This window comes from Rhineura floridana, chromosome 6 (genome assembly GCF_030035675.1).
Source record: "Rhineura floridana isolate rRhiFlo1 chromosome 6, rRhiFlo1.hap2, whole genome shotgun sequence".
Lineage (NCBI taxonomy): Eukaryota > Metazoa > Chordata > Lepidosauria > Squamata > Rhineuridae > Rhineura > Rhineura floridana.
The window spans coordinates 15,849,852-15,872,001 of record NC_084485.1 but is presented as its reverse complement, the minus strand read 5'-3'; the positions used below and the strand labels follow the sequence as shown (position 1 = coordinate 15,872,001).

The following is a 22,150-nucleotide window of genomic DNA, read 5'->3' as shown; positions in this document are numbered from 1 at the left end:
TCTTCATGAACTCCCACGCTTCTTGGGCTCCTTTTTTCTTTAGTCTATCTAGCCACGGGATCCTACCCATCATTTCCCTGAGCTTGCTAAAATCGGCTTTCCTGAAATCCAAGGTCCATATTTAACTATATTCTTCTTTGGCTTTCCCCAGAATCACGAATTCCAGCATTACGTGGTCACTTTCCCCCAAGGTACCGACCGCTTTAATTCCCGTGACCAATTCGTCCCTATTAGTTAAGATCAGGTCCAGGATTGCCAATCCCCTTGTTCCTTCTTCTACTTTTTGAAAGAAGAAATTATCAGCAAGGCCCATCAGGAATTTGTTGGAGGCTTTGTGCTTCGCAGAGTTTGTCTCCCAGCAGATATCCGGAAGTAGACTTGGAAGGGGCCAGTAAGGCCATCAAGTCCAACCCCCTGCGCAATGCAGGAATCCAAATCAAAGCATTCCCGACAGATGGCTGTCCAGCTGCCTCTTGAATGCCTCCAGCGTCGGAGAGCCCACCACCTCTCTAGGTAATTGGTTCCATTGTCGTATGGCTCTAACAGTTAGGAAGTTTTTCCTGATGTTCAGTCAAAATCTGGCTTCCGTGTCCTGCACTCTGGGACGATTGAGAAGAGATCAGGGCCCTCCTCTATATGACAATCTTTCATGTGCTTGAAGAGTGCTATCATATCTCCCCTCAATTTTCTCTTCTCCAGGCTAAACATGTCCAGTTCTTTCAGTCTCTCCTCATAGGGCTTTGTTTCCAGTCCCCTGATCATCCATTTCAATCGGGCTTCAGGCCTGGACATGGGACTGAAACAGCCTTGGTCGCCTTGGTAGATGATATGAGGAGGGCGTGGGTAGGGGCGAATGCACCTTCCTTGTCCTCTGTGATCTCTCAGCGGCTTTCGATACCGTTGACCACGTTATCCTCCTGGACCGCCTGAAGAGGTTAGGCATGGGGGGCACTGTATTGCAGTGGTTCCATTCCTTTCTCTCTGGTAGGTACCAAAGAGTGGCATTGGAGGATGAGGTTTCGGATCCTTGGCCTCTCACTTGTGGGGTGCCACAGGGTTCCATCCCCTCCCCAATGCTGTTCAACATTTATATAAAGCCGCTGGGGGCAATCATCAGGAGATTTGGGCTGCAATGTCATCAGTATGCGGATGACACACAGCTCTATCTCTCATTTAAATCTTCACCGAGGTTGGCTGTAGAAACCCTGTCCAAGTGCCTGGAGTCGGTGAGTGGCTGGATGGGAAGGAATAAGCTGAAGCTGAACCCTGACAAAACCGAGGTACTGTTTGTGGGAAACAAGGGAAGGCTGGGGGATGTGGACCCGGTGCTCAATGGGGTACGTTTGCCCCTGAAAGACCAGGTCCGCAGCCTGGGGGTCATTCTTGACTCCCAGCTGACCATGGAGGCTCAAGTCTCGGCTGTGAGCCGGGCAGCGCTGTACCAACTGGACGCAGCACTCAAGATTTATTTATTTATTTATTTATTTATTTATTTTACTAAATTTATATACCGCCCCATAGCCAAAGCTCTCTGGGCGGTTCACAATGGTCATACATCAAATACAATAAACCACATATTTAGACAATTTAAAAACAACTTTAAAATTTTTAAATTCTTAAAAAAGTTAAAAAACAATTTTTTAACACATACTAAAATGCCTGGGAGGAGAGTTTTGACCTGGCACCGAAAAGATAATAATGTTGGCGCCAGGCGTACCTCATCAGGTGTGATCAAATGTGATCAAAATGGGTGCAAAATGGGTATATTTGCCACACTCAGCTGTCTTTTGATTATTTTTATTTTTGATAATTATTTATACCTATACAAAGCAACTTCGTATTTAATGGAGTCTGTTCCTTCAAGTACGCCTTGGAACAAAAACCAGCACCTTGGCCTTTGGGCTAATTGCTACTGACTAGTCCGTTTGGATTGGGGCTTCTTGGTCCAAGAGCTGTGGTTTCCAGGATTTTGAAACCCAGCAACCTTGACAATATTAATAAAAAATATATGTGTCTGGTTCATATCTGAGCATACTAAATGCATTCACTGTGAACACAGCTATTTAGCTAATCTGTAAATGTGGATTGATTGTCTGGTCAATTCCAGGTTTTCTTTTCATAACAAGAGACACAGATCTCAGGGAGTGAGGAAAAGTGACATACTTTCCGGTCTGCCTCTGCAGGACATGACAAAAATAGATTTTATTTATTTTATTTGAGCTGTGTTGGGGTAAGGAAAATCATGAACAATCAGCTGTGGGTCCTCCTCCAATGTCTTTGGAACCAGCCAAAATGGGTGCAGAGGTTCGTATATTTGCCACAATACTCCTTTTTCCATAGGTCTGTACATTTATGGAGATCCTTCTTAACAGTTCTGTGTGGCTCCTTTAAGACTAACCATTTCAGACTGAGCAAGGTAAGGTTGTTATGGCATAAACCCACACTAGAACTTGTGACCCCAGTTCTGAACCAAGGTGGGATACTTAGGTGTGCAGAATTTATACAATGGCAATGTTTAACTGTCTGCTGTTCCTTTGAAAAACAGAAGGATAAGGAGAGAAAGAGAAGAGGGGGAGGCCACACAAATTTTCTCGTAGCAGAGAAGCGACAGTGACAGCAGGGACCTCTTCTGAATCAAACCAAGAGGCGTTTCAGTTCAGTACTACTGAGGTACTACTTGTGGGGGACAAGAGAAGGTTGGGCAACATTGACCTGAAGTTCAACGGGGTGAGTCTACCCCTAAAGGACCAGGTCCGCAGCCTTGGGGTTGTGCTTGATTCCAGGCTGTCCATGGAGGCTCAGATTTCGGCAGTGAGCCGGGCAGCCTAGATGAGGCCTAACCAGTGCTGAATAGAGAGGAACTAATACTTCAAGCGATTTGGAAACTATACTTCTGTTAATGCAGCCTAATATAGCATTTGCCTTTTTTGCAGCCACATCGCACTGTTGGCTCATAGTCAGCTTGTGATCAACGACAATTCCAAGATTCTTCTCACATGTCGCATTACTGAGCCAAGTATCCCCCATCTTATAACTGTGCATTTGGTTTCTTTTTCCTAAATGTAGAACTTTGCATTTATCCCTGTTGAACTTCATTCTGTTGTTTTCAGCCCAATGCTCCAGCCTATCAAGGTCCCTTTGAATTTTCTTTCTGTCTTCCATGGTATTAGCTATGCCCCACAATTTTGTATTATCTGCACATTTGATAAGCATGTTCTGAACCTCCTCATCCAAGTTGTTAATAAAAATGTTGAAGAGCACTGGGCCCAGGACCGAGCCCTGTGGTACCCCACTCGTTACCTCCGCCCAGTTTGAGAAAGAAACATTGATAAGCACTCTTTGAGTATGATTCTGGAGCCAACTGGGGATCCACCTGATTCAGCCCACATTTAGCTAGCTTGCAAATCAGAATATCATGGGGCACTTTGTCAAAAGCTTTGCTGAAGAGATGTATTATGTCCACAGCATTCCCAGTCTACAAGGGAGGTTACCTGTTCAAAAAACGAGGTAAATTTGGTAGGATTTGTTCTTCATAAATCTGTGTTGGCTCCTAGTAATCACTGCATTGTTTTCAAGGTGCTTACAGACTGACTGCTTTATAATCTGCTCCAGAGTTTTTCCAGGGATTGATGTCAGGCTGACTGGTCTGTAGTTTCCCAGTTCCTCCGTTTTGCCCTTTTTGAAAATAGGGACATTAGCTCTCTTCCAGTCATCCGGCACTTCACCAGTCCTCCATGATTTCGCAAAGATAATAGATAGCGGTTCTGAGAGTTCTTCAGCCAGTTCCTTCAATACTGTAGGATGCAGTTTATCGGGCCCTGCCGATTTGAACTTGTTCAAAGTGATTAGGTATTCCTTGACCATTTGTCTGTCAATCTCAAGATCCAATCCTGCCCCTTCTACTTCATGTTTCCTGGGTCATAGACCCTTTTTGGGGAGAAGATTGAGCCAAAGTAGAAATTGAGCATTTCTGCCTTTTCTTTGTCATGTTATCATTTTGCCACTCAATTAGCTGTACCACCATTTCTTTTCTCTGTCTTTTACTATGGATGTACCCGAAGAAAGCTTTTTTGTTGCTTTTAGCATCTCTCCCTAACCTCATCTCATTCTCAGCTTTAGCCTTCCTGACCCCATCCCTGCAATTCCGTGATACCTGCCTGTACTCTTCCTTTGTGGCCTGGCCTTCTTTCCACTTCCTGCATGTGTCCTTTTTTGTTTTCAGGTCATCTCTAAGCTTTTTGTGAAGCCGCATTGGCTTCTTTTGCTGTTTCCCCCCTTTTTTCCTTGTTGGAATTGCTTGCCATTGCACTTTTAGAACTTCCTTTTTTAGAAACTCCCACTGGCCTGGCCTCCAAGAGGTCTTCTGTATCTTTAAAAGGTGTGCAGTGAGAAGGGAGAATTCCACCTTGTGGTTTTTCTTATTACACTGTTGCAAGAACACCTGCACTTGACTGACTTTCTCTTCTCCTAAAGATACAGGATCAGTCTCAGGCCATGAACCTGGCAACCCTAGACAGGCTAGATCTACCTCTTCCAGACTCAACTGTAGTTGGTGAAACAGTTGGTCACAAAACTGGTGAATGCACTGTTAGGAGGAAGGATACACTGCAACATTTTGTTCTAGGCCCCACTTGCTATTTTCTATTTTTACTGTTTCTTATTAAAGTACTGTGTTAGCTGCTCTGGAAACTTACATTTATGTTGAAGCTGTATTTATTTATGTGGAAAGATAAATGCCCTCAGAAAAACTGACAGGCTTTTGAGGAGGGAATATTTGGATATTGAGAACTACTGGGAGCGAGGGACTTTAGTCCATTTAAGTCTGTCACTTCTGCTCCATTAGAATGGATAACAAGTGGGGCCTGCAACAAAACATTTAAGTACGGAGTGCTCCTTTTCAGCATTCCAGCCAGTCTGCTAGGTTACTCCATTCCATTTAAATACACACCCAAAGTCACTCAGCATTTTGTGGCCGCTATATCTGCTCAGTCCTTACTGGCCTATTGGGGGGGGCGGGGGGGGGAAGAGATGCCCCTTAGCATTTTTCCCCACATAAAATGTTTTTATTTCTGCAAACCTTGGAGGATGCCAATACCTGGATGGTGCAGCTTTAGCTACAAAGCCATCATTAACTCAGTGCCTGAGTTCGTTATTGCTCATTTATACGACAATGGTGATAATAAAGCAAAAATAAATAAAATAAAATAGAAAGCTACCTTAGGCTGACACCATTGGTCATCTAGCTCAGTATTGTCCATACTGACTGGCAGCGTCTCTCCAAGATTTCAGGCTGGGGTCTCTCCCAGCTAGGGTTGCCAGGTTCATGGCCTGAGACTGATCCTGTATCTTTAGGAGAAGAGAAAGTCAGCCAAGTGCAGGTGTTCTTGCAACCCTGTAATGGGAGAAACCACAAGGTGGAATTCTCCCTTCCCCCTGCACAACTTTCAAAGATACAGAAGACCTCTTGGTTGCCAGGCCCGGCCTCCAAGAGGTCTTCTGTATCTTTAAAAGTTGTGCAGGGGGAAGGTAGAATTCCACCTTGTGGTTTTTCTCACTAAAGTGTTGCAAGAACACCTGCACTTGGCTGACTTTCTCTTCTCCTAAAGGTACAGGATCAGTCTCAGGCCAGGAACCTGGCAACCCTACTCCCAGCCCTACCTGGAAATTACGGGGATTTAACCTGGGACCCTCTGCATGCAAAGATACGGCCCTTCCCCAAAAGGACTGCTAAATATTATCCAGCCACGAGAGTGGCTGTATACTATAGTCAGCAGGGATTTTTCATTCTACCTTGTTAAATGAAAATACCCCCCCACCCCTTTCTGGTGCTTTGTATAGTCTCAATTCAAAACAAACATAAGTCTTATACTGTTGGATTCAGAATCACTTGCTCTGCAATTCTGGAAGTTTTCTTGGTGATACACAAGGTGGTAAAATGTCTACTGAGTTCAGTGGGGCTTACTCCCAGGTAAGTGGAGCAGAGCATGTGTATGCTAGCAGTGAGCTTGAGGGAAGGCAGGTGGTAAAATGTCTACTCAGAAGTAAATCTCACTGAGTTCAGTGGGGCTTACTCCCAGGTAACTGGAGCGGTGCTTTTGTGTGCCACCACTCACCATATGCTCAGAGGCACATGTTACCAAATTCCTCCAAGCTACACAGCAAGTGGATTGGACTATGAAAGACCAACCCAAATGGTGTTTGCATTTTGACCAATTTGTAGGGCAGTACAATATCTCAGAGAGGAGTTCAGGTCTCCTGCTCCCCTGGTGCATTCACTATAGGTGCCCAATTTCCCTGCTTTTTAAAGTTTGATAGAAATAGCTGTGAGCTATAGGTACATTCTTAAACTGCAAGGTTTTTTGCCTATTAGTGAATATATATATATATATATATATAACCATAACATTGGTATCAATTATATGTCCATAATTATGGCGCCCGACTAGATCAGCCACACAGGGCCTTCTCTCCGTCCCACCAACGAAAACAGCTAGGTTGGTGGGGACTAGAGAGAGGGCATTCTCAGTGGCGGCCCCCACTCTCTGGAACTCCCTCCCGTTCGATCTTCGCCATGCCCCTTCCCTGGATACATTTCGCCGAGCCTTAAAACATGGCTCTTTGGACAGGCCTTTGGGATCCCCGGGGTGGACGACGCTGAAGTTGGTTCCTAGTTCCCAGTTCCCAGTTCCTTATTTGTGTGAAATTTCAGTCACTAACAAAGAAGAAAAGTTGACAGCTACAGCAACGTCAAGCCAAATTTAAAATGCCCCTGAACCCCAAAATAAATAATGGGGTACTCTGTATGATATATCGCTGTAATCAGGAGACTCTCCCCATCAAGACCGACAATAAATTTATACAATCAAAATCATTAGGATTCCGATATTATCATAAATACATAATGATGTCATAAAATCATAAATCATAAGTAACTGGGGGTACACACCCCAAAATCTACTCTGGGCCAGGACAAATCATACACCCCAGGAAAGGGGAGGGTGTCCCCTACAAGATGCCACTGCGTCCCGCCAGGCCTAGAGCCTCTACTGGGCACCAGACACTCACGAGGGCATCTATGCAAAATCAAACTGGACAAAAACATGCAGGAAAAAATAAGTAACTGGGGGTACACGCCCCAAAATCTATTCTGGGCCAGGACAAATCATATACTCCAGGAAAGGGGAGGGTGTCCCCTACGAGATGCCACTGCGTCCTGCCTGGCCCAGAGCCTCTACTGGGCACCAGGCACTCACGAGGGCATCTATGCAAAATCAAACTGGACAAAAACACGCAGAAAAAAAATAAGTAACTGGGGGTACACACCCCAAACTCTGCTCTGGGCCAGGACAAATCATATACTCCAGGAAAGGGGCGGGTGTCCCCTACGAGATGCCACTGCGTCCCGCCCGGCCAGAGCCTCTGCTGGGCACAGGGCGCATGGCAGGGCATCTATCCAAACCAAAGCAGACAAAAACATACAGGAAAAAATAAGTAACTGGGGGTACACGCCCCCAAATCTGCTCTGGGCCAGGACAAATCATATACCCCAGGAAACGGGAGGGTGTCCCCTACGAGATGCCACCGAGTCCTGTCCAGCCCAGAGCCTCTGCTGGGTGCAGGGCACATGGGAGGGCACCTATCCAAAATCAAACTGGACAAAAACTTACAGGAAAAAGTAAGTAACTGGGGGTACACGCCCCAAAATCTGCTCTGGGCCAGGACAAATCTTATACGCCAGGAAAGGGGAGGGTGTCCCCTACGAGATGCCACTGAGTCCCGTCCGGCCCAGAGATTCTGCTGGGCACCAGACACTCACGAGGGCATCTATGCAAAATCGAACTGAACAAAAACATACAGGAAAAAATAAGTAACTGGGGCTACACGCCCCAAAATCTGCTCTGGGCCAGGACAAATCGTATACCCCCGGAAAGGGGAGGGTGTCCCCTACAAGATTCCACTGCATCCCGCCTGGCCCAGAGCTTCTGCTGGGCGCAGGGTACATGAGAGGGCATCTATCCAAAACCAAAGCAGACAAAAACATACAGGAAAAAATAAGTAACTGGGGGTACACGCCCCCAAATCTGCTCTGGGCCAGGACAAATCATACACTCCAGGAAAGGGGAGGGTGTTCTCTATAACATTCCAGTGCGTCCTGCTTAGCCCAGAGGTTGTGGAGGCCACAGGGCGTGTATGATGGCATGTACTCACAACTAAAATGGACAAAAACATTATCTACAAGAATCCATGGCTTCCTGACTTGCCCAGAATTTCTTGTGTGCAGAAGGAGTGGATCTGAGCAACTATACACATCCAAATGTTTAAATTAGGTAGGGGAAAAAAGGATCTGGTGGTGCCCACCCCAAAACTTTATTTGAAGTATTATATATCATTCATTCTTTCATTTCATTCATTCATTCATTGGCGATCACTCGTGGCCGAGTAAGACTGTAAGGTCTTTAGCGATGGGTCCATAAGTGACTGTAGAGGCCAATTCTGGATCCACACAGCCTCCCACAGTGAGGACATAGGTTTCCAGATGGAAGATGGTCACGATGAGGATTTGCTTGGTGTGCCTTCCGCTTAGCTCGCTTGTCCCTTTTGCCCTCTACTCGTGCTTCTTCAAAGTCCATAGCACCTTTGATAATGGCCGACCTTCATTTGGGACGTTCATGGGCCAAGGCTTCCCAGTTCTTAATGCATGTTACATCTTTTAAGATTAGCTTTGATAACATCTTTAAACCTCTTTTGCTGTCCACTGATATTCCTTTTTCCATCCTTAAGTTGGGAGCAAAGTACCTGCTTTGGAAGACAGCGATCAGGCATTCGAACCACATGGCTGGTCCAGCGAAGTTGGGGTTGAAGGATCATTGCTTCAACACTGGTGGTCTTTGCTTCTTCCAATACACTAACATTAGTCCGCCTATCTTCCCAAGTAATTTGCAGAATTTTCTGGAGGCAGCGGTGGAATCTTTCAAGAAGTTGGGAGTGGCGTTTATAGATGGTCCATGTTTCACAGGCGTACGGTAAGGTCAGTAGTACAATGGCTTTGTAAATAAGCATTTTGGTCTCCCTGCGAATATCCCAATCCTCATACACTCTACGTTTCATTTGGGAGAATGCGGCACTTGCAGAACTCAGATGATGCTGAATTTCAGCATCGATGTCAGCTTTTACAGAGAGATGGCTGCCAAGATAAGAAAATTGATCGACATTCTCCAGCATTGCACCATTAAACTGGATTGATGGTGCTACAGAGGAATTGGTTCACACTTGCTGATGAAGCACTTTGGGTTTTTTTATGTTAAGCGAGAGGCCAAGCTTTTCATATGCTTCTGCAAAGACATTTAGGATAGTTTGAAGATCTTCCTCTGAATGTGTGGAGACTACATTATCATCGGCATATTGAAGTTCTATGACAGAGGTTGTAATTACCTTACTTTTTGCTTTCACCCTACTGAGATTAAAAAGCTTTCCATCTGTTCGATATGTGATTTCCACGACAGTGGGAAGTTTCCCTTCAACAAGGTGTAGAATCATGGCGATAAAAATAGCAAATAAGGTCTGAGCAATGACACATCCCTGTTTGACGCCTGATCCCACTTTGAATGGATCACTTTGAGAGCCACTGTTATCCAAAATTGTTGCCCTCGTGTCATCATGGAGGAGTCGCAAAACATTCACAAATTTATCAGGGCATCCAATTTTCAGAAGGATGGTCCAGAGGGCAGTTTGATTTACAGTATCAAAGGCCTTAGTCAGATCAATAAATGCCATATACAGAGGTCGGTTTTGCTCCCTGCATTTTTCTTGAAGCTGTTGTGCAGTGAAGATCATGTCCACTGTCCGCCTGGAAGGGTGGAAACCATTTTGGGATTCAGGGAGAATGTCTTCTGAAATAGGTAGGAGGCAATTTGCAAGGATCCTTGCAAGGATTTTACCTGCAGTAGCAAGAAGAGAGATACCTCGGTAGTTCCCACAATCTGTTCTATCACCCTTCTTGAAAAGAGTGATAATTATGGCATCCCTAAAGTCTTCCGGGATCTCCTCCCTCATCCAGATTTTTTCGATGAGCTTATTAAGTTGTGTAAGTTCAGGCCCACCTTTTTTAAAGACTTCAGCAGGAATCCCATCAGGTCCACTAGCTTTGTTATTTTTCATTTGATTAATGGCTTTACTGACTTCATCCAAATTAGGGGATACTGCAAGCTCATCTCTAATTTGTTGTTGCGGGATTTGCGAAAAGACCTAATCAGCCACAATAGAGTTACGATTAAGGAGATCGTGGTAATGCTCTTTCCAATGCAGTGCAATAGACTCTTTGTCCTTTAGAAGTTTGGTACCATCTGTTGAACGTAAGGGATTTGTACCATAATTTGTTGGTCCGTAGATGGCCTTTGTGGCATTAAAAAAGCCCCGTGCATCATGAGCATCTGCAAAATGTTGGATTTCTTGAGCTTTCTTTATCCACTGGGCGTTCTTCTCTAGTTCTTCTTTGGACCTCAGCCTTTGCACTAGCATAGATTTTTTTCTTAGCAGCACAGTTAATGTCTTTTTGCCATATCTGGAAGGCTTTCCTTTTCTTGTCAATTATATGTTCAATCTCACTATCATTCTCATCAAACCAGTCCTGATGTTTCTTAGTTTGGTATCCAATAGTTTGTTCACATGCTGCAATAATGGATTTCTTCAGTTTAATCCAGTGTTCCTCGACATTTTCAGGGAGTTCCGTCAGTAGATGTTTCTTGAGAGTTGTTTGAAAGCAAGCTCGCTTAATAGGATCTTGAAGGGCATGGGTGTTCATTTTATGCCTTGGTTTTCTTCCTTGGAGCCTACGTTGAGGAACAATATTAATGGCCATAGTGGATTGAATTAATCGGTGATCTGTCCAGCAGTCATCGGCGCTCATCATGGCCCTGGTGAGGAGTACATCACGACGATCTCTGGCACGGACAATTATGTAATCCAGGAGATGCTAGTGCTTCGACCGAGGGTGCTTCCATGATGCTTTAAATTTATATTTCTGTCGAAAGAGTGTGTTTGTGATAACAAGATTATGCTCTGAACATTAACTCAGAAGTAGAGTTCCATTCAGGTTGCTATTGCCAACTCCTTCTTTCCCAAAGATTTCTGGCCATAAATCAAAATCACGCCCAACTCTTGCATTGAAATCGCCCAGGAGGATAATTTTGTCCTCCTTAGGTATCTCTGATAAGATGGTGTCCAGCTGGGTATAAAAATTTTCCTTGATGTCTTCATCAGCATCTAATGTTGGTGCATATGCACTTACAATAGTTGCCTGCTGGTTTTTGGCAAGTTTTAATTAGAGAGTTGAGAGTTGTTCATTAATGCCAGTAGGAACTTCTGACAAGAGCTTCACAAGATCATTTTTAATAGCAAAGCCTACTCCATGTATTCGTCGTTCTTGTTCAGGCAGTCCTTTCCAGAAGAAGGTGTAACCACCTTTTTCTTCCTTCAATTGTCCCTCTCCTGCTCTTCGAGTTTCTTGGAGTGCTGCTATGTCAATACCAAAACATCTCAACTCCCTCTCAATGATGGCAGTTCTGCATTCAGGACATTCACTATCTGTATTGTCCAGCAATGTCCGTATATTCCACGTTCCAAAGTTCATTTGTCTTTTGCGACTGCTAAGTGGTGACCCCACTGGACGTGGTAATCCAGTCAGGGAGAGAGATGAGGCAGACTACATTTAGGGCACCTTTTCTAGCACCTTCCCCATAAGGGGTGAGCAGAGTGGATCCTGAATAGGAATGCTCAGTCATGGATACAGCTGCCGAACAACTCAACTGCCTCGGTCCTTGAGCCAGGACTACTGAGTCTGTATCCACTGCCCATGTGCCGGTCCATGACTAGCGGCTTCCGGATTTCACAGTCCTGCCCCCGTTGCCATCCGCCAATCGCCATGTGACTTTTGGTTTGGTTTGGTTGGAAGACGCCTGTGCGTGAATTTGTTTTATGTGGGGAGATCAGTGCACGACGATCAACACACAATCTTGATAGAAAAAGGCTTTGATCCAATGGCATGAATACCACGTTGATTGGAAGTCTTTTATCTGCTGCAGCCTTCATCCGCCTTCACAGCCGTTGTAACATACACATTGTTATCCTCCGCTTGTTCTGCCGTTGAGGACTTTCTTTGATCGTTCTTTGTCTGGTTCCTCTCCCTTGACCTTACCGCCATGGATGACCCCGCTGGGAGTACATGACTCCCGACGGCATCACTCACAGGTTTCATTGGAACACGCAAGCCCACTCACCACTACAAGGTGACGATCCGTACACATATTCATACAGGACAGGATCCTTTACAAGATGGCATTGGTTCCAACCCAGGTCAGAGCTTTTTGTTCAGTTATAGCTCAGACAAGGTCATTTATCATTTCTGATTTTAGAGTGTTTTGAACTGTATTTAATTATGCATTTTATAACTTTTGTGATCCGCCTGAAACGTTTTAGTTAACTGCAGGGAATAAATCTAAACAACACCAACAACATTAATTTATGTATCAGAAGAATAGCCAAAATCTATAGGAAACATTATAAGAAACTTGGATGCCCATTCCAAATTATGATTTGGGGCACCACGAATCATAGTTCCACACATCAGGGATACTGTCTTCTATTAGATGCCATCCATGCATAGTTTAGAGTCTCATCTATGAAATTATATCTTTATGCTTCTTGAGTGAATCGTTGTCTGGTGATCCGGCCAAGTTTCCATCTGCCATGACACCAGATAACATAGAGTCATACTGTGAGAAGAATTGTTGTGCATTTGATTTATTATATCTCTAAATAAATTACTACACATATATATTATATTTCTCCAACAGGTAAGAACCAAGTATACAAATGAACATATAAACAAGTGCAGACTTAATTTAAAAAACAAATAAGGAAGTCACATTTATCAGAACTGGTAAAACGGTAAAAAACATTTTGCTTAGAAATATATTAGAACATTATTGCAGTTTACAAAATCAACACCATTTCACATGGGCTGGAATTAAACAATTTCACCCATTCGAAATAATCTCTTGGTTTTCAAACATCTCTGAAATAGTAGTAGATTTAGAAGAGGACCTTCTAAACTGCACATTGCACATCATCGTTATTGTTTGGTCCTTTATAGCCTCGTTGCTACAATATGACTTGGAGTACTATTTTTCTTTGTGAAGTCTTGGAACAACTCATTTGTTGCACAAACATCACCACATTTGCCCAGGGTGGCAAAAAAGTGATACCCCCCCAAGTCTTTTAAAAACATCTTAAAAACAAAAGATCTTTACAAAATCAAATACAAAACATTGAAAAACACCTTTTGAAAATTACAAAACATTGTTGAAAACATCTTGAATATAATTCCAATACAGATGCACACTGGGACAAGGTCTCTCCTTAAAAGGGTTGTTGAAAGATGGGATTTTCTTATGTTTAATTTTTGTATCGGTCTACCCTCTTACTCACCTTGTTACAGCTCAAATATTATTATTTCAAAAAGCCATTGGTATTGGCAACAGAAGGAAACGTGGCAGGTTAAACAACAATGATTTCTTGAAGATGTAATTTCATAATTGACACTAAAAAGCATTCATGGATGGCATCTCAGAGAAGACACTCTTCCAGGTGCAATGTAGTATGTTTTATGGTGCCCCAAACCATCTTTTGTGATGGGCACCTCATCTCCTTATTCTTTTCCTGTACATATTTGCTATATTTTCTAATACATATATGCCCTTGTCTGTGCCATACAGATACAAGATTGGGTGGGAACCCTCTCCAGAATGCATGGGTGTATGACCTGCAGTGCCCAAAGCATGTTTGATGGTGTAATCCCACAGTTCCTTATGTATTTTTTACATAGCTTGATTATTGTTGTTGTGCATAGATGTCGATACCTGTTCCGTATGACCACAAACCATGCCAGGCAGGATGCAGTGGCATCTCGCGGAGGACACTATTCACTTTGCTCAAGTGAATGATTTTTCATAGCCCACAGAAGATTTTGTAGTGGTCACCACAAATTATTTATTTATTTATTTATTTATTTATAGAATTTATTAGTCGCCCATCTGGCTGGCTGTCCAGCCACTCTGGGTGATGTACAACATAGGCATATAATACCTAGACATTGAAAATCTAAAAACAATGACGATAAAATCTAGCCCACCCCAAAAGCCTGCCTGAAGAGCCCGGTCTTCAAGGCCCAGCGGAAGCTCATCACAGAAGGGACATGGCGGAGATCATTTGGGAGGGAGTTCCACAGGGTGGGGGCCACAATTGAAAAAGCCCTCTCTCTCATTCTCACCAGTTTGGCTGTTTTGACTGATGGGATGGAGAGAAGGTCTTTTGAGGCTGATCTTGTTAGGTGGCATAGCTGATGTGGCTGGAGGCGCTCCTTTAGATAGACTGGGCCGAAACCGTATAGGGTTTTAAAGGTCAAAACTAACACCTTGAATTGGGCCTGGTAAGCAACTGGTAACCAGTGCAGCTCTTTTAGCACTGGAGTGATATGATCTCACCAGCAGCTGCCTTTAATCAGGCGCGCCGCCCCGTTCTGTACCAGTTTTGCCATATTTACTGTTCATTATTTTAGTTGGGAAAGACATGCATGTCATAGAGTACACCATCTTTTTTCCTGGGGTATATGATTTGTCCTGGCCCAGAGCGGTTTTGGGGGCATGTACCCCCAGTTACTTATTTTTTCCTGTATGTTTTTGTCTGCTTTGGTTTTGGATAGATGCCCTCCCATGTGCCCTGCACCCAGCAGAGGCTCTGGGCCAGGCGGGACGCAGTGGCATCTGGTAGGGGACACCCTCCCCTTTTCTGGGGTATATGAGTTGTCCTGGCCCAGAGCAGATTTTGGGGCGTGTACCCCCAGTTACTTATTTTTTCCTGTAAGTTTTTGTCTGCTTTGGTTTTGGATAGATGCCCTCCCATGTGATCTGTGTCCAGCAGAAGCTCTGGGCCAGGTGGGACGCAGTGGCATCTCATAGGGGACTCCCTCCCCTTTCCTGGAGTATATGATTTGTCCTGGCCCAGAGCAGATTTTGGGGCGTGTACCCCCAGTTACTTATTTTTTCCTGTATGTTTTTGTCCAGTTCGATTTTGCATAGATGCCCTCGTGAGTGTCTGGTGCCCAGCAGAAGCTCTGGGCCAGACGGGACTCAGTGGCATCTCGTAGGGGACACCCTCCCCTTTCCTGGGGTATAAGATTTGTCCTGGCCCAGAGCAGATGTTGGGGCGTATACCCCCAGTTACTTATTTTTTCCTGCATGTTTTTGTCTGCTTTGGTTTTGCATAGATGCCCTCGTGAGTGTCTGGTGCCCAGCAGAAGCTCTGGGCCGGACGGGACTCAGTGGCATCTCGTAGGGGACACCCTCCCCTTTCCGGGGATATATGATTTGTCCTGGCCCAGAGCAGATTTGAGGGCGTGTACCCCCAGTTACTTATTTTTTCCTGTAAGTTTTTGTCCAGTTTGATTTTGGATAGATGCCCTCCCATGTGCCCTGCACCCAGCAGAGGCTCTGGGCCAGGTGGGACGCAGTGGAATCTTGTAGGGGACACCCTCCCCTTTCCTGGGGTATATGATTTGTCCTGGCCCAGAGCAGATTTTGGGGCGTGTACCCCCAGTTACTTACTTTTTCCTGTAAGTTTTTGTCCAGTTTGATTTTGGATAGATGCCCTCCCATGTGCCCTGCACCCAGCAGAGGCTCTGGGCCAGGCGGGACGCACATCTCGTAGGGGACACCCTCCCCTTTCCGGGGGTATATGATTTGTCCTGGCCCAGAGCAGATTTTGGGGCGTGTACCCCCAGTTACTTATTTTTTCCTCCATGTTTTTGTCTGCTTTGGTTTTGCATAGATGCCCTCGTGAGTGTCTGGTGCCCAGCAGATGCTCTGGGCCGGACGGGACTCAGTGGCATCTCGTAGGGGACTCCCTCCCCTTTCCGGGGGTATATGATTTGTCCTGGCCCAGAGCAGATTTTGGGGCATGTACCCCCAGTTACTTATTTTTTCCTGTAAGTTTTTGTCTGCTTTGGTTTTGGATAGATGCCCTCGTGAGTGTCTGCTGCCCAGCAGATGCTCTGGGCCGGACGGGACTCAGTGGCATCTCGTAGGGGACACCCTCCCCTTTCCGGGGGTATATGATTTGTCCTGGCCCAGAGCAGATTTTGGGGCGTGTACCCCCAGTTACTTACTTTTTCCTGTAAGTTTTTGTCCAGTTTGATTTTGGATAGATGCCCTCCCATGTGCCCTGCACCCAGCAGAGGCTCTGGGCCAGGCGGGACGCAGTGGCATCTCGTAGGGGACACCCTCCCCTTTCCGGGGGTATATGATTTGTCCTGGCCCAGAGCAGATTTTGGGGCGTGTACCCCCAGTTACTTATTTTTTCCTGCATGTTTTTGTCTGCTTTGGTTTTGCATAGATGCCCTCGTGAGTGTCTGGTGCCCAGCAGATGCTCTGGGCCGGACGGGACTCAGTGGCATCTCGTAGGGGACACCCTCCCCTTTCCGGGGGTATATGATTTGTCCTGGCCCAGAGCAGATTTTGGGGCATGTACCCCCAGTTACTTATTTTTTCCTGTAAGTTTTTGTCTGCTTTGGTTTTGGATAGATGCCCTCGTGAGTGCCTGGTGCCCAGCAGATGCTCTGGGCCGGATGGGACTCAGTGGCATCTCGTAGGGGACACCCTCCCCTTTCCGGGGGTATATGATTTGTCCTGGCCCAGAGCAGATTTTGGGGCATGTACCCCCAGTTACTTATTTTTTCCTGTAAGTTTTTGTCTGCTTTGGTTTTGGATAGATGCCCTCGTGAGTGTCTGCTGCCCAGCAGATGCTCTGGGCCGGACGGGACTCAGTGGCATCTCGTAGGGGACACCCTCCCCTTTCCGGGGGTATATGATTTGTCCTGGCCCAGAGCAGATTTTGGGGCGTGTACCCCCAGTTACTTACTTTTTCCTGTAAGTTTTTGTCCAGTTTGATTTTGGATAGATGCCCTCCCATGTGCCCTGCACCCAGCAGAGGCTCTGGGCCAGGCGGGACGCAGTGGCATCTCATAGGGGACACCCTCCCCTTTCTGGGGGTATATGATTTGTCCTGGCCCAGAGCAGATTTTGGGGCGTGTACCCCCAGTTACTTATTTTTTCCTGTATGTTTTTGTCTGCTTTGGTTTTGGATAGATGCCCTCCCATGTGCCCTGCACCCAGCAGATGCTCTGGGCCGGACGGCACTCAGTGGCATCTCGTAGGGGACACCCTCCCCTTTCCGGGGGTATATGATTTGTCCTGGCCCAGAGCAGATTTTGGGGCATGTACCCCCAGTTACTTATTTTTTCCTGTAAGTTTTTGTCTGCTTTGGTTTTGGATAGATGCCCTCGTGAGTGTCTGCTGCCCAGCAGATGCTCTGCGCCGGACGGGACTCAGTGGCATCTCATAGGGGACACACTCCCCTTTCCGGGGGTATATGATTTGTCCTGGCCCAGAGCAGATTTGCGGGCGTGTACCCCCCGTTACTTATTTTTTCCTGTAAGTTTTTGTCCAGTTTGATTTTGGATAGATGCCCTCCCATGTGCCCTGCACCCAGCAGAGGCTCTGGGCCAGGCGGGACGCAGTGGAATCTTGTAAGGGAAACCCTCCCCTTTCCGGGGGTATATGAGTTGTCCTGGCCCAGAGCAGATTTTGGGGCGTGCACCCCCAGTTACTTATTTTTTCCAGCATGTTTTTGTCCAGTTCGATTTTGCATAGATGCCCTCGTGTCTGGTGCCCAGCAGATGCTCTGGGCCAGGCGGGACGCAGTGGCATCTCGTAGGGGACACCCTCCCCTTTCCGGGGGTATATGATTTGTCCTGGCCCAGAGCAGATTTTGGGGCGTGTACCCCCAGTTACTTATTTTTTCCTGCATGTTTTTGTCTGCTTTGGTTTTGCATAGATGCCCTCATGAGTGTCTGGTGCCCAGCAGATGCTCTGGGCTGGACGGGACTCAGTGGAATCTTGTAGGGGACACCCTCCCCTTTCCGGGAGTATATGATTTGTCCTGGCCCAGAGCAGATTTTGGGGCGTGTACCCCCAGTTACTTATTTTTTCCTGTAAGTTTTTGTCCAGTTTGATTTTGGATAGATGCCCTCGTGCCTGGTGCCCAGTAGAGGCTCTGGGCCAGGCGGGACGCAGTGGCATCTTGTAGCTGACACCCTCCCCTTTCCTGGGGTGTATGATTTGTCCTGGCCCAGAGCAGATTTTGGGGTGTGTATCCCCAGTTACTTATGATTTATGATTTTATGACATCATTGTATTTATGATATCGGAATCCTGATGATTTTGATTGTATAAATTTATTGTCAGTCTTGACGGCGAGAATCTCCTGATTACAGCGATATACAGGGTACCCCATTATTTATTTTGGAGTTCAGGGGCATTTTAAATTTGGCTTGACGTTGCTGTAGCTGTCAACTTTTTTTCTTTGTTAGTGACTGAAATTTCACACAAATAAGGAACTGGGAACTAGGAACCAACTTCAGCATCGTCCGGGGTGGGCTAATTTCTCTATATTGTTTTAAAATTGTCTATTGATGGCCCTAAACTGTTCTGTACTGCTGCTTTTTAAAATGGTTATTGTTGACTGCACTGTATTTTATTATGTATTTACATTGTACTGTTGAATTTTAATGTGTACGTCGCCTAGAGTAGCTTCGGCCAGATAGACGACACAAAAATTAAATTTATTATTATTATTATTATTTATTGAGATTTGAGATATTTGCTTATCTACACGTCAAGACTGCAGAAGCATCTTTTCCAGAGACTGCGCTGACAGACCCTTACTCGGAACTACCTCAGGCGCGTTGCTCGTCCTCGCTGCCCAACGGCCATTCCATTCCCGCCTCCTCAGTCATTCACAATGCTTCTGTTTCCTTCCCTCCAACCCCATCCCGTCAGGTCTGCGAAGTGACGCTCCGCTCCACACAGTCACACGCAATTTGAATCGTTACCCGACCGGTGCGCACGCGTCCATGCAGTCCCTCAGCCAGACCTCCCCCCGCCCGAGTTCTATTGCTGCGCGAGGAAAGGAATGACGCCGGTTGATGACCTCTGTTCTCCCTTGCTCAAGCCACCAGTTTCTCGTTCTGCATTCCCGTCGCCTACAGCGCACGAATGTGACGTTTAGGCGACCGTGACGTCAAGGCGTGTGACGCTTCACATGACCTCTTTGTTTCCCTCCCTCCCCTTCTTCGAGCCACCAGTTTATGTGCTCCCGTCGCCTACGGCGCGCGAGTGTGACGTCAAGGCGTATGGCGCTTCAACGTGAAACGGGCAAGGCCTGTCAGAAAATGGCCGCACTAGGATAAAGCGTGGGGCGGGTGAGATGTATTTATTTCTAATTATATTTGTGTGCCACTTTGGGAGGGGGGAACATAAGGCCCTCTAGACAGTTTACCCCTCAGAATTAAAAACATAAAGAAGCCATTATAAAAACATAAGATTTAAAAAACGATTAAGAGACGGAGGGGGCGGGGAAGTGAATGTGAAGGAAACGAGATCCGTCGTGTGTGTCAGTCAGAGAGAAAGAAAGAAAGGGGATTGGGCTGGGGACCGTCTGTGGAAGAGAGAAACAGGCCGAGAGTGTGTGCGGAGCAGGAAGCAGCGGCTCCCAGTGTTATCATTATTATTTAAATTTATTAAATTTATTACCCGCCCTGTACCCTGAGGTCCCATGGAGCGTTGTTGTTATATGCCTTCGAGTCTATTTTGTTGTTGTTGTTATGTGCCTCCAAGTCGACTACGACTTATGGCGACCCTATAAATCAGTGACCTCCAAGAGCATCTGTCATGAACCACCCTGTTCAGATCTTGTAAGTTCAGGTCTGTGGCTTCCTTTATAGAATCAATACATCTTTTGTTTGGCCTTCCTCATTTTCTACTTTCTTCTGTTTTTCCAAGCATTATTATCTTTTCTAATGAATCATGTCTTCTCATTATGTGTCCAAAGTATGATAACCTCAGTTTCATCATTTTAGCTTCTAGTGATAGTTTTGGTTTAATTTGTTCTAACACCCAATTATTTGCCTTTTTTGCAGTCCATGGTATCCGCAAAGCTCTTCTCCAACACCACATTTCAAAGGAGTTGATTTTTCTCTTATCAGCTTTTTTCACTTTCCAACTTTCACATCCATACATAGAGATTGGAAATACCATGGTGTGAATGATCCTGTCTTTAGTGTTCAGTGATACATCTTTACATTTGAGGACCTTTTCTAGTTCTCTCACAGCTGCCCTACCAGTCCTAGCCTTCTTCTGATTTCTTGACTATTGTCTCCATTTTGGTTAATGATTGTGCCAAGGTATTGATAATCCTTGACAAGTTCAATGTCCTCATTGTCAACTGTAAAGTTACATAAATCTTCTGTTGTCATTACTTTAGTCTTTTTGACGTTCAGCTGTAGTCCTGCTTTTGTGCTTTCCTCTTTAACTTTCATCAGCATTCGTTTCAAATCATTACTGGTTTCTGCTAGTAGTATGGTATCGTCTGCGTATCTTAAATTATTGATATTTCTCCCTCCAATTTTCACATCTCCTTCATCTTGGTCCAATCCTGCTTTCCGTATATGTTTTGCGTATAGGTTAAATAAATAGGGTGATAAAATACACCCCTGTCTCACACTCTTTCCGATGGGGAACCAATCGGTTTCTTCATATTCTGTCCTTACAGTAGCCTCTTGTGCAGGGTATAGGTTGCGCATCAGGACAATCAGATGCTGTGGCACCCCCATTTCTTTTAAAGCATTCCATAGTTTTTCATGATCTACACAGTCAGAGGCTTTGCTGTAATCTATAAAGCACAGGGTGATTTTCTTCTGAAGTTCCTTGGTCCGTTCCATTATCCAACGTATGTTTGCGATATGATCTGTGGTACCTCTTCCCTTTCTAAATCCAGCTTGGACGTCTGGCATTTCTCGCTCCATATATGGCAAGAGCCTTTGTTGTAGAATCTTGAGCATTACTTTACTTGCATGGGATATTAAGGCAATAGTTTGATAATTACTGCATTCCCTGGGATCCCCTTTTTTTGGAACAAGTTGATTTTAAAATACATTAAAAACAACTGTGAGACACTGGGAGGGACTTCCTATGAAGAAATAAGGCAAATGTCTCCAGAGCTTCTGTTTTGGGGAAAGATAAGGAGCTTCAATACAGGTCCAAATTCCCCTGGGCACTGCCATGATCACCTTTCTTGTTCTTCAAATAAAGGGTGAGTCCAGTTGCCGCAAAGACCAGCCCCAGCATGATCCAGAGTAGAACCATAGAAATCAGTGGACAGCTATTATTTTTTATTTATTTGATTTGATTTATATCCCGCCCTTTCTCCCAGTAGGAACCCATTAAGTTAATAGTTAATAACTGTTATTAAGCATAGTCCAAAGACATATTGTACAGTAATTGTGCTGAAGCTAAGCAGGTCTGGGGCTGGTCAGCGCTTGGATGGGTGACCTTTTGGGAACCGCTTAGACTTAGGTTTCATGATGGTAGAAAGGTGAGATATTAATGTACTAAATAAAATTATATAATAGAGGAGGGGTTGTGGTACTGATTATTTCTTTTTTTAATGATAAACTTTTTGGGATGATATACGAAGAAATCTGATATTACTAAAACATAACTCAAACCAACAATACAATAAAATTAAGAGGAATAAAGCAAGCAAAAACTGTTTTAGGGTGAAATCTAATGCTGACCATACTCAGAGTAGGCCCATTGAAATAAATGGACAACTATGACTTTCAGTGTGCCTACTCCAGAACATGACTAATGTTGGTTATCATGCTACTCTGACATGTTACTTACATCAGTAATCCTATATAAATAATCACAATTAATATTGAAGCACAGTTTTTCACCTTCTCCTGGCCCTCATGAAGTAGGTCTAGGGAGCATCTTGGAGCTGAATATGGAGTGTATAAGTCAGTCTTAATTAAACATGCGTAGCAACTTTCTTTATATATACATAGTTTCCCCACTCCTCTCTCAGATCATTCTTCGAAACTTCATTGTTCTGGGAAGGCTTTAGTTTAATCACATAATTCTTATCCCAAATGTAACCAAATCTAAGTATGCATAATTTATTTATTTATTTATTTAAT

General features: G+C 44.9%; 1 protein-coding gene across 3 annotated transcripts in view; it reads left to right on the top strand.

Moving 5' to 3' along the window:
• Positions 1-19,214: 19,214 nt before the first annotated feature.
• The window catches only part of MTG2 (mitochondrial ribosome associated GTPase 2), a 31,484-nt gene continuing 28,548 nt past the window's right edge, over positions 19,215-22,150 (top strand). For 2 of the 3 annotated variants that reach the window (XM_061631084.1, XM_061631083.1), the window contains exon 1: positions 19,215-19,372. The gene's annotated coding sequence lies outside the window, so the exon portion shown is untranslated. The remainder of the gene's footprint in view (positions 19,373-22,150) is intronic. The other variant, XM_061631082.1, reaches the window with a different exon arrangement.